Raw genomic sequence first — 12853 nt, 5'->3', positions numbered from 1 at the left:
TCTAATTCCTCCCTAAAAATATCCTCCTGATGAGCCATCACAGCAGCCCTGCTTGCCATGTGTTAATTCAGCCAACAACCCGGCTTTCAGATTGTTTTTGTTCCGACTCTTACTCAATTAATCATTTAATCATCTGCAAACAGTGGAAAATCACACATGCTGCTCTGCATGTGTCACACAGCTGAGACAATCCAAGAGGAAGTTTGTGGGGCATCTGAGGTTGGGTGATCACTTTCCAGGGATGGTATCGCCCACAAAATTTAGCTAAATATTGGTACAAAGTTTGGTAATAGTTTTAGCTTGTGATAGGAATTCTGGCTCTTTTTAGAGAACCGGCTCTTTTGGCTCGGCTCACTAAAAAGAGCCGGCTCTTTCGGCTCCCAAGCGGCTCTTCAGATTTATTTGTTGCTTAAATTAATTCATTACCAACAATAATGTAAAATTATGCACAAAATGAATTACTAATGTAAAAAAAACCAACCAAACAAACAAACATGTTATGTTTTTTTTAATTTATATGTTTATTATATGAATATGCCTTTATTTATTCACTCTACATAGTGCTACAAAAAAATATATTATAAAATACAAAAACAAACTTTTAACTATTTGCAGTTGAATTGAATTGCTGTACACACTGCAGCAGCAGCAGCAACAGTTGCAGTAGACACACTGGCACCTTTGTTACAATTGGCCTTATAGTTCAATGTTTCTTGCATTATCCAATGTATTACATAGTTCAGGACAGCTTGGCTGCTAAGCAGAGGACAGACAAAGCAAAAGCCAGATGTACTTTCTCTATCTTGTTATTTAGGTCTGTTGCATTAGATACACGCCCAGTCAACATTCACACACATAGCATCACACATTCCAGAAACAAGGCATGGACAGTGGTTGGCCTGTCCATGTCCGGGTAACTGGCCAATTATTCTCGGTTGCGTTTAAGTCCAACCTATGTACGGGGCAGGCCCAAGCCCAAGAAGATAAATGTGCATCATTTCCTAATATCAGGGTTCATCCTGATAGAGATCCGGCGACAGCTGTGTCATTTTGAAACCAGTGCTGTCTTGCTTTATATGTGACCAAATAAATATTATATCTGAGAGCTGAAGATTGACTCCGGTCTGTCCTTGGGCATTCAACAAAAGAATCGGGTGCTAACACCTTCATTAATATCAGGTTTGATTTCTTGTGTTTTTTCTTCCCATTGCACTGACGGCCAGACAGTTGTCATGTGCCTGTGCAGGTTGTTTGTGGAGCCGGCTCGATAAGAGATTTTTTTTCTTGCAGACTCTACACCAGGGGTCACCAATCATGTGCCATGGAGGGCCGAGAGGCTGCAGGTTTTCATTCCAACCAAGACCTCCACCAGGTGATTTCACTGATTAGTTCCTCCTTTCTGATACAAGGTGAGGTGATCAGTGAAGTCACCTGGTGGAGGTCTTGGTTGGAATGAAAACCTGCAGCCTCTCGGCCCTCCATGGCACATGATTGGTGACCCCTGCTCTACACTCTGCCTTTCTATCGTCAATAAAATTGAAATGGGTCCACATTTTACTCCTTTTCCTGCTGTCAGTCATTTCCTTAACTACACCTTTCCAGCGCGTTCGTGTTGTCTCTCCTTGTGGCTCCTCACTTTCTTTGTCTCTCGTCTCCCTCCCCCCTGTTCCCCTGTTCTCCTGTTCTCCTGTTCTCCTGTTCGTGTGTAACTGCCGGTCCGGGGTGACGCCCTCAGCGCAGACAGACGGCACCCCACATCTTGACCAATCACGTGCGGCTTTCGCAAAAAAATAACCAATCGGCTCCTGAAAAAAAAAAAACAGTCAGGAGCCGGCTCCCGCGGTTCACTTCAAAGAGCCGGCTCTTAGAGTCGGTTCGTTCGCGACCGACCCATCACTAGCGAGCATGGCTTCGGAGACAGGTAGGTGTGTGTGTTTTGTATTCACTGATGTTATTTAATACACAGCACCAGGGGTGGTCAATAGACGGATACCTCTGTTAGTGCTTTATATCAGACAGACATGACGCAGGTTACTCGCTGATACACGGACAATGTCGCTGTGTCGCTGAATGTTTCTTATCTTCTTAGCTTCTTATCTAATGTGTGTTCACGTGCAGCCCCTGTGAAGTTAGCTTAGCTGCACGGCTAAGTGAGGCCACGAGGATGTAACATGCGTTTATGATTTGGTTCGTAGTAAAGGTTTAGCTCATGTCGGTTAGCTCCTCTGAACCGGTGCTGACTGTCAGACCCGTCCGACCCGCTGCTTGTGTCGCTCAGATCCCCGTGGAGTGAAGCGCAGGGCGGAGGAGGCAGCGGAGGAGAGAGTGGAGGTGGAGGTGGAGGTGGAGGAGAAGAAAGAGAGAGGAGGAGGGGAGAATGGCGCAGCAGGCCAGAGAGTGCTCATTGAACACTGGTGAGTGTTAAAAGAGCTGGGTTACAGTCACTCTGAACACATGCTCACTGCAGGGAGCTGGACATGCAGCCAGCTACACAGTGAATACAGGTGAACTGAACATGACAAACTGTTTCTTTAACTTCTCAGCAGCTGAGGTGTCAGCTCTTACTGAGTTACTGCATTTAGAAAAACTGCTTTTGGACCAGTAACCTTTTCACATCGTGCAGCACTAAACTGAACCAGAGTGCCATCAGAGCTAAGCATTCATACGTACTTTAATAGTTGATGGGATGTCTGTTGCTGTGCTGAAGTTTGCTTGTTTTCATCATATTGTATCTGTAACGACTGTATAAACTGTTTGTTTGCTGTGTCTTGTGCATGCTGTCTTGGTTAAGTTCTTTTAAACCATAAACATGCCAAGGGGACCTGTATGTTTTGTTTTATGTTTATTAATGTGCATATAATAATAATAATAATAATAATAATAATGATGATAATAAAAAATAAACAGCTTGTAAACCTGGCCAGTTATCCTAATGCTATCAGTTACTTATTTCTAAAATGCAGACACCCTTGTTGAGTGATGTTGTCATTCCTTGCAGCAAGAGCTGACGAGTGTATAGGCGTAATGCCAAGGCGATGAAAGCCGCCCTCCTGGCTGCCCACCCTGACCTGACCGTGGTCTTCAAACCTGGGAAGCCCCGCAGGGACAGCTTTGAGATCACTCTGGTGGACGGGGGGAAAGGTGAGGAGGAAGCATCGGTGTCTCTGGGGCAAGGCCACCATCTTGCAGATGATGATGATAATGGCAGGGCTGTCAGTTGTCTGTTGCTGTGTTATGACACGCCAAGCACAGACACACAGTGTACTGACATGGCAGGCTGGGTTTTGGCTAACAGCACCAACAGCAGTGCTGGCTGGGGGCAGTTTTGCAGGCTTGAAGAGATGGTGGACTCACATATGCAAATAAATTAGTGGTTTGCATGCCCTTCACTGGCATGCATCTTTTACATAGCTTGCAGATAGGCTGTGTAATATCCTCAGGGTCACATTTGTCATCTGGATAAAAGATAGAATATTCCCATTTTTTTAAAAAAAATTTAATATCTATAAAACTTTATACTGAAATGTGAAGTGAAAAAGGAATACATGTTTCTACAGTATGCTGTTCATTTCTTTAATTCCAGGATTTCAGTTTGTTTAAATGTCAGCCAGTCAACACATTCTCTGTCTGATGTTGCAGTCTGTAATCTGGGAAATCTTTTCTTGAAATATTACAGTTGTACATCCATATGTGGCAGTGTGTATTCCCTGTTCAGTTCCTGTAACACTTTTCACTGTAACCCTCCTTTCAACAGAAACAACCCTGTGGACTGGAATTAATAGAGGTCCACCTCGCAAGGTCAAGTTCCCTGAAAGTGAGGTTGTTCTTGCTGCTCTGGAGAACGCTCTGGACCCAGTAGACTCCGAGTGAAGGTTTGTCACTCACATCGCTGCTTCAGCTGTAATAAGTGGAGGGTACAGGTGGGACGACTCGTGGGGAGTTTGTTCCATTTTCCGTTAGGTTCGGTTGCTCACTGCTTAATTTATGCAAACAAATGATCTAAAAGCTGTTGAAAAAACAAAGATTGCAACATCTTTACTTATAGATAAATTGCAGTAGCTGCAAACCTTTTTCTATAGCCTGTATAAAACCTTTGTTGGTAATTTTTTCAGCCTGCACTCAGCCTGATTTAACATTGTCTCTAGGCAAGTTCATTGTGCTGATTTGCAGGTTTTGTTTTCAAGGTAAAATGTTTGCACATGTCTCAGTAGTGACTGTCTTCATGGCCCTGTTTCAAAAGAAAGGGACAGTAATCCCAGAAAGTTGATGTATAGTGATAACATTTGTCTTCCTTAAGACATAGCTTGTCAGTGCTGCTTTGTTGTTTTACTGGCATCTCCTCACATCCTCTGAGAGCGGTTACTTCTGTTGATCACTTGGCTGTAATCCACTGTGCAGCTTATACAACAGCCTGCCTTTAGTTCCTCTATCACAGAGCCATGTGCCACCAACTTAACTCTGATTTCCTTCAGATGCCTTGAAATACTGAGATGGCAGCTATACTCTGTGTGATATTGCACTATCCCAAATGAAGGATGACCAAAGTGTAAAAAACTTTAGGATGACCACCACACAGTGTGGCTGCTGCTATGGCCTGTGTCTACTAACCGAGCAATAGGAATGCAGCATAAAACTATACAAAGATCAACATGACACTGGCGCTAAACTCAGCGATGGAAGTAAAATTTGCTCAATTTAAATTTTGGGATTCCAACAAAGAAAATGACCGGGTCCGCATTCTCCTCCTCCCTTCTTGTTTGGATTTTTGTCCAAACAGATTAATACCACCACTGCAAGGACTCCATTCTTGATAGCCTCATTGTTCACCATGCAGATAGATGAGGTAGGCTCATGTTTTCTTGCGTCAGGTTTATTAGATCCACGTTGCACAGCGTGGCTTTCAATAAACTTGTAAGATTGTGAAATCTCACAGGCTGCAGGTGCCATAAAAAAGGTGGCTGCGACTCATGGGTGTAATCCACTGGAGTCCAGGCTGAGTGTTCTCACTCACTGATCAAAATGTTGCCCAAACATGTCAGAGAATACAGTTATTGGTTGCTGGCTGCTTAACACAGTGTGCAGACTGTATCTCTTGACTGTATCAGATTATTAATCAAAACATTTTTCACCAAATGCTTTGGAGAACTGGTGATGGTTGAGACCACTGCCTTACAGGAAACCAGACATTTTGTGACCTAGCACATTACAAATAGTGTTTTGATAGGAAATTTGATGTTTGAGCTTTTTCATTTGTTGTGTGTGCAGCCCAGCGTCCAGACTGTGTGACTCCTGGGAGCAGAATGATGAGGAGTGACCAACGGGATGTTCCCAGTCTCTCCTCTGATGAGCCAGGCTCCACACTCACATGAACTGGACACAGGCTGACACCTAGTGGTGCATCTGAGACATTACCTCATGACCAACATTTACTGTCCTGCAGCTTTTAATTGTGTGCGTTTTTTTTTCCATTTCCCATCTGTGTGTTGTACTTTTATAAAACTATAAACTTTTATAAACTTGTTTTTATACATGAAAAGCGTGTTTGTTTTCATGGTTGTGGTTATAGCCAAATAATCCTCTGTGAAATGTGTACTGTCCTGCTGTTTTTAATTGTGTGTGTGTTTGTGTTTTTTTCCATTTCCCATCTGTGTATTCTTCTAGATCTGTCGGTAATAAACTTTTTTTCTGCATGAAAATGCCAGTTTGTTGGTTTTGATGGTTCTAGATATGTACATAGCTACACAAAGGCAACATCACACAAACAAGATATATTATTCTTCAGTTTAAAAGGATGGTTTGTTTGTTTGTTTGTTTGTTTGTTTGTTTATTTATTTATTTATTTATTATTTTTCCAGTTATAAAACCCAAATATAGAAACTAGTGATAGTGGAGCTCTGTCCCGTGCTTTCTGTAACTCCCTCGAAGCATATACAGACACAAGTGGTTTTCTTGCTACTGATGGGTTTATTAGAAGACTCCGCTTTTCCTCCAACTCCACCGTGAAAACTAAACAATAATAAATAGCACATTAGCAACACAACGTAAGACCAGGCACGATATATAAACAAATAGAAACGAAAGAAAACAAAATACCTCGTTGGCTGCATGCTATTCGAAGGAATAAACCTTCAGAAAGTCCCCGCATCTTCTTGTCCAACTACATGTCTCTTTTTACATGATAAAAACGGAGCAAAAAACACCGTGCTGCTTGCTGCTTCCTTAACGAGCGGAAAATTCCGATGCGCAAAAAACTCAAGTTGAGCGCAGCTCAAACAAGACACAAGACCTTGACCCTTCAAAATAAATGTGTCATAACAGGAAGTGAAACACAAATAACTTAAATCACTAAATTATAAATTTAACTTATAATGCCTGGTTTTAACTGAAATATATAAATTATATTACATGAATTTAACTTATTAAACTTTAACTTATAAAATATAAACTTAAACATAACTTAATAAACAACAACAGTTACACTCCCACCAAATCACACAAATCTTAATGTGGGATTTCTTAAACATCTTTCCTTCTTTTATAAGCAAACATGAATTTCAAAATACATTTACCATGAAATGTCAGGAAACAAAATAAATACACACCTTACTCTGCCTCAAGCAGAGTGACAACCTTTTGTACAGGTCTCTCAAGAAACACCGCTTTAGTAATGGGCTTCCCCTTTTGGTCAAATGTGGTGTCACTAACCAACAATTTTAATTTTCTCACCCTACCATCTGACCCTGGATGGGCTTCAGTGATTCTGGCCAGTTTCCATTCACAGCGTGGTGCCAGGTCATCTTGAAGAAGGACAATGTCATTGACCTTAGAGTTCCTTCTACTCTTGTGCCACTTTTGTCTTGATTGTAGGTTCAACAGATATTCCCCTTTCCACCGGGTCCAAAACTCATTGGCTAAATACTGCACTCTACGCCACCTCTTCTTAAGATAAAGATCTTCTCTGATGAATTGTCCAGGTGGGGGCAGAATTATTGTAGACTTCATTGTAAGGATATGGTTAGGAGTCAAAGGTTCAGGTCCAGATGGGTCATTTAGATGTTCAGCGTTGAGTGGTCTGCTGTTGATGATGGCCATGACCTCATATAAGAAGGTTCTTAATGATGTACTATCGAGCCTTTGTGTAGACTGGTCGAGAACAGCTGTAAGGACACTTCTTATAGTTCTTATCTGCCTCTCCCAGATGCCGCCCATATGACTTGCTGTTGGAGGGTTCATAAGAAACTCACATCCCAGAGCCTTCACCTTTTCTTGATCCATTCCTTTCATGAGTTCTGCAAACTCTCTCCTTGCACCAATAAAATTGGTACCTTGGTCACATCGCAGTTGACGAACATTTCCTCTTATGGCAATGAATGCTCTTAAAGCATTAATAAACGCATCTGTTGTCATGTCATCAACAACTTCAATATGTATGGCCCTTGAACATAGACAGGTAAGTACAAGACCGTATCTTTTGAGATCCTTCCTTCCTTCTTTAACATAGATTGGACCAAAGCAGTCTACGCCTATGTAAGTGAAAGGCGGAGTTGTCTCCATTCTATCTTCAGGTAAGTCACCCATTTTCTGTTCCTCAGTGCTTCGTCTGTACTTTCTGCACTTTACACATTTGAATATGTGTGATGAAACTAAACTGCTACATCCCAGGATCCACCATCCATTAGCTCGCAGTTCGTTCATTGTCATTCCACGACCTTGATGATGTATTCTTTCATGAAAGTGTTTGATGAGTAACCTTGTTACGTGGCTGTTCTTTGGGAGTATTGCTGGATGCTTCACATGTGGGTGTAACGTAGCTTTGCTCAAGCGTCCTCCCACCCTTAGGATACCTTCTTGATCCAAGAATGGATTCAACTTATACAACTTACTGTCTTTAGTCTTGGCAACATCTTTCTTTAGATTCAAACTCTTTATTTGATCTAAGAAAGCTTCTGCTTGAACTAGCTTGACAATAGCAAGTTCTGCTTCCTTCCTTTCTTCCAGGCTTGTACTTTCACTAGTTCTTTGTTTCACCCCTTTGAACTCCTTGACAAGTCTTTTCAACCTGGCAATTGCTCTTACTCCCCTTGACCATTCAGAGAATTTCTCTAGGCGATCCAACAAGAATCTGTCTTCATTTGCCTTAGTGTTGCAAGTAAAAGTTTTATGGAGTTCAGGATCATCATCCTTAATTTCTCCCACCATGCGTTCTCTTTCAGGTAGGTGCTTTTGCCAGAGAAATTTTGGTCCTGTGAACCAGTTGGAGGTCTTCAGTTGCTCTGCAGTCAAACCTCGAGAGGCGTGATCCGCTGGATTATCCTCAGATGCAATGTAAGCCCACTGTTCAGGCTTTGTGCTTGACTTAATTCTCTGTATTCGGTTGGCTATGAACACTTGGAACCTTCTTGCATCATTGTTTATGTAGCCAAGAACAACTGTGGAATCTGTCCAAAAGAACTCTTGTAGATTTTGGATTTCTAGTTCTTTTCGGAGCATGTCACTGGTTTTAACTGCAACAACTGCTGCAGAGAGTTCCAGTCTCGGTATAGTAGTGACTTTGGTTGGTGAAACTCTTGACTTTCCCATTACCAGGCAACTATGAACTTCATCTGACTTATTGATGGCTCGCAGGTAGGTACATACACCATATCCAGAGAAACTTGCATCGGAAAAATGGTGAAGTTCATACCTTTTGACATCGCCAAAACTTGAAGGTAAGTAGGGTCTTTGGATTGTCATTTCTGCAAGATCAGGTAAGTCTCTAATCCAGGACTCCCATTGAGGTCTTAGGGTTTCTGGAAGTTCCTCATTCCAGCCAACCTTTTCTCTACACATTTGCTGGAGAATCTGTTTCCCCAGTAGGACAAAAGGCGCCATGAACCCAAGGGGATCATACATGGACGCTACAGTAGAGAGCACACCTCTTCTTGTTAGAGGATTGTGTTTCACTTGAACTCTGAATTTGAATGTGTCAGATGTTATACACCACTCGACTCCAAGAGCTCTTTCAATGTGTGGCAAACTCAAAGCCATGTCTTGATCTTTGATTACAGCTCGTTCTTCTTCTGGGATGGTTGCCATCACGTTCTCACTATTGGAGACAAATTTGTGGAGTCTTAACTTTCCAGTACAACAAAGTTCTCTTGACTCTTTAACAAGTTGGATGGCTTCCTCCTCACTTTGAACGCTTGCGAGACCATCATCAACATAGAAATTTCTTTGAATGAAGCGTACAGCATTTTCACTAAACTGACCTTGACTTTGTTCTGCCAGATGTTTTAGGCCGAAATTGGCACAGCCAGGAGATGAGGCCGCTCCAAACAAGTGGACCGTCATTCGGTAGGTTGCTGGTGTGGTTTCCATGTTGCCATTCTCCCACCATAGGAATCTTAAATAATCTTGATCTTCCTTTCTCACGTGAAACTGGTGGAACATTTTTTCAATGTCACACATGACTGCGATAGAACCCTTGCGGAAGCGGCATAGGACACCAACTAGCGTATTGGTCAAATCAGGGCCAGTGAGCAGGTGGTCGTTGAGGGATGTTTCTTGAAACTTGGCAGAACAGTCAAATACTACACGTATCTTATCTGGCTTGTGTGGATGATAAACTCCATGATGAGGCATGTACCAAGCTGACTGGCTATCAAGTTCTTCCTCAGGGACCTTCTCTGCGTCACCACGTGCAATTATGTCATCCATGAAGGTTACATAGTCCTTGAAGTACTTTGGATCCTTCTTCAATCTCCTCTCAAGACAATTTAGGCGGTGCAATGCACATATCTTGTTATTGGGTAATTTTGGTCGTTCCTCTTTGAATGGTAATGGCATTTCATAGTGACCATTGTCCTTCTGTGTAATGTTCTCTCTCAGCTTTGACAAGAATTTAAGATCTTCTTGAGACACAGGAGTGTCTTCTTCAGTTCTTTCTGAGAAGTCAGATTCAAGGACCTTAATTATGTCTGAGGGAGTGATTTCTTTTACTTGGCTTCGATTCACATAGTGTACTTCGGTTTTGAGTTTGACAGAAGGCTTAACACCTGGTGTAACTTGTCTCACTACTATGCGATGGCTGATTCCGATGGCGTCACCGTAGCCTACACAGGGATTCCCATGGCCAACAATACTCCATCCAAGGTCTGTGCGCTGCGCATAAGGCTGATTTTCATTGCCAGACACAACTTCCCTTGGAAGTAGGGCTTGTGAACAGTTGTACCCAATGAGCAGACCCACTTCACAGTCTTGGAGAGGTGCTATTTCATCTTGGAGATGCTCCAGGTGGGACCAAGCTTTTGCAGTTTCACCTGTTGGTATGTGAGTTCTGTTGGCAGGGATAAACTCACGTGTGTAAACTGGTGGTAGAGAGATCCTCTTACTGGAGTAAAAGCCTCTGACTTGTAAGTTGCTTACCTTTTGAGAACTTACTACTGTAGTTCTTGCAGTCATAGTAGAGAGTCTAAGCTTCACTTGTTCTTTGTCTGTTTCCAGAGCTTCTGCTACTTCACTTAGAACAAAGGTTGTGTCACTTTGAGAATCCAACAGAGCATATACAAGGACTTCTCTTGCTGATTGAGATGTGGATGAAAGCCAGACTGGAATTATTGCAGCTGTTTGTGTGTTAGCTTCCTGAAGTATTACTCTGTTTGAAGTAGCAACTGTGGTTGTGTCATTGTTCTGTGATGACTGAAGTCTTTCAGTGTATTTTTCTTGGTTTGTACTTGGCCTTTCTTGACTTGGATTCTGCTTAGCTTGTGATGGTTTTTGTTCTTCTTTGGCTCGTTCCGCATGTAGACAGGTAGGGTGTTTCTTCTGGCATGTATCACAAACACTCCTACTGTTGCAGCTCTTTGAGTGATGACCAGACTTAAGACAACCGAAACAAAGTTTTTCAGCTTGAACAAACTTGACTCTGTCTGACACTGCCTTCTCCATGAACTTTCTGCATTTGTGCAATATATGCCCTGTCTTCTTGCAAAAGATGCATGTCACATTCCTTTCACTGGAGATTGTAGTCAGTGTCTTTTCATTAGAACTTGTGTTCAATGTCTTTGCTTCTAAGCTTTGTTGTCTTTGAGTCTTTGGTTTTTCAACATCACTTTGTTTCAGTGACTGCAGTGATGTGACAGGGTTGCAGGCAATTTTTGCTTCCTTCATCAGAAATCTGACAAATTGGCTGAAGGAGGGAAATTGGTTACTCTCTTCTTCCATATTGACAACCTTTCGATTCCATCTCGCTGTGAGCCAATCTGGTAACTTTGAAAGTATCTTCCTGTTCTCATTGCAGTCATTCAGAATTTCCAGTGCCTTGATGTTGACCATGGCAGCCTCACAGCTACGAAGGAAATCAACAAACTCTCTGAGCTCAAAGCTGTCTTTAGAGCCCATCTTAGGCCATGATTGGAGTTTATCTCTGTATGCCTTTGCAATGGTAAATGGGTTTCCATATCTCTCCTCCAAAATCTCCCATGCAGCAGCGTAGGCAGATTCAGTTCCGAGCAGGAAATAGCCATCGAGTGCCTTCTTAGCTTGACCACTCACATATCTGCGTAAGTAATATATCTTCTCCTTGTCTTGAATGTTCTTGTGGTCAATCAGTGTTTCAAAGGAGAGTTTCCAGTCATTATATTTCAATGGATCCCCACTGAATACTGAAGGTTCAGGAATTGGGATTCTGTTGGCACTTAAAGCACCTGCAAGCACCTTAACGAGCTCTGTTGTACTTTCATTTGAAGAGCTGATCACAGCTTGTGGAACAGGAAACCTGTGCATGGAATGAGAATTTATGGGAGCAGGTACTTGGTTATCTGATACACTATTAAGTTCCAATATGTCTTCTCTCTCTTCTTTGATGTTTGCCTGATCATATACTTGCAGTCTCGCTTGTGCTGCAGTGAGATTTTTTACTGCCTCCAAACGCTGTATCTTTCTTCGTTTTTCCTCCAGAGTCCTTTGTATAGCTATATGCTCTTCCTCCATTTGAGCCTTAATCTTAGCTTCCTCTTCTTCTCTCTGTAAACGACGCTTTGCTACAGCTGCCTCTTGGTCAGCTAACTTCCTTTTAGCTTCTGCTTCTAGGCGCTCTATTTCCAATTGCTCATTCTGTTGTTCTTGTAACACTTTCAGAACAGCTTGGCTTGCAGCAGCGTCAGCAGCAGCTTCTTGTCGTTTTACAGTAGACTTATTTGAATGCTCTGAGAAGAGGCCCTTCAAAATGGAAGCTGATTTGGAGGTGCTTGTGTCAAAAAGGGAGCCTGCTTCTGGCCATTCTTGCTCTTCCTCTGGAATCCTTTCATCCCGTCGACTTAAAACTCTGGAGATAATAAAATTAGAAATCTCCACACACAGATCCACTTTTCGGCGCATTTCTTGGTCTGGAGTTGAAACTTTACGTAGCTCTTCAAAAGCACGTGTGACATCTGAACAAAGACCTTTAATTTCAAGAATGGTGTCATTAATTAGCTCTTCAGATAGAGATTCTGTAGTTTGTGATAAAGGCTGCTTAGAGGTTTTAACTTGTGACCTCCATTTAGCATACACACAGTTGAACTTGTGTTGAAGAGCTTTAAATCTTCCAGCTTGCATCTCTTTACCCTTCTCTGTCAGAGTTCTTGTTCTTTGACTCCGCCTTAACTCATTCTCTTGCTGTGTTTTCTCTTGCAGGACTTCATCACCACTTACTTGACCTTCTTCAGGGCCATGCTGTTCTTGGGAATTTTCTCTATCCCTGTCACTGTCCCTTACCTGTTCTAAGAGTTGACCTGTTTCTGACATTTTTTTTTGTTTGTTTTTTAAATCACAATTTAAATGACAAAGGACCCTGCAAACACTTTTCAAATTCACCCAAACATCAACAGATGAA

The 12853-nt window shown here is 42.2% G+C and overlaps 1 pseudogene; it reads left to right on the top strand.

The window, feature by feature from the left end:
* Positions 1-1520: 1520 nt before the first annotated feature.
* On the top strand, positions 1521-5701 carry LOC115367042 (selenoprotein H-like; annotated as a pseudogene).
* Positions 5702-12853: the final 7152 nt, after the last annotated feature.

Source organism: Myripristis murdjan, chromosome 10 (assembly GCF_902150065.1).
Source record: "Myripristis murdjan chromosome 10, fMyrMur1.1, whole genome shotgun sequence".
In the NCBI taxonomy this organism is placed as follows: domain Eukaryota; kingdom Metazoa; phylum Chordata; class Actinopteri; order Holocentriformes; family Holocentridae; genus Myripristis; species Myripristis murdjan.
This window is presented reverse-complemented; position numbering and strand designations above follow the sequence as displayed.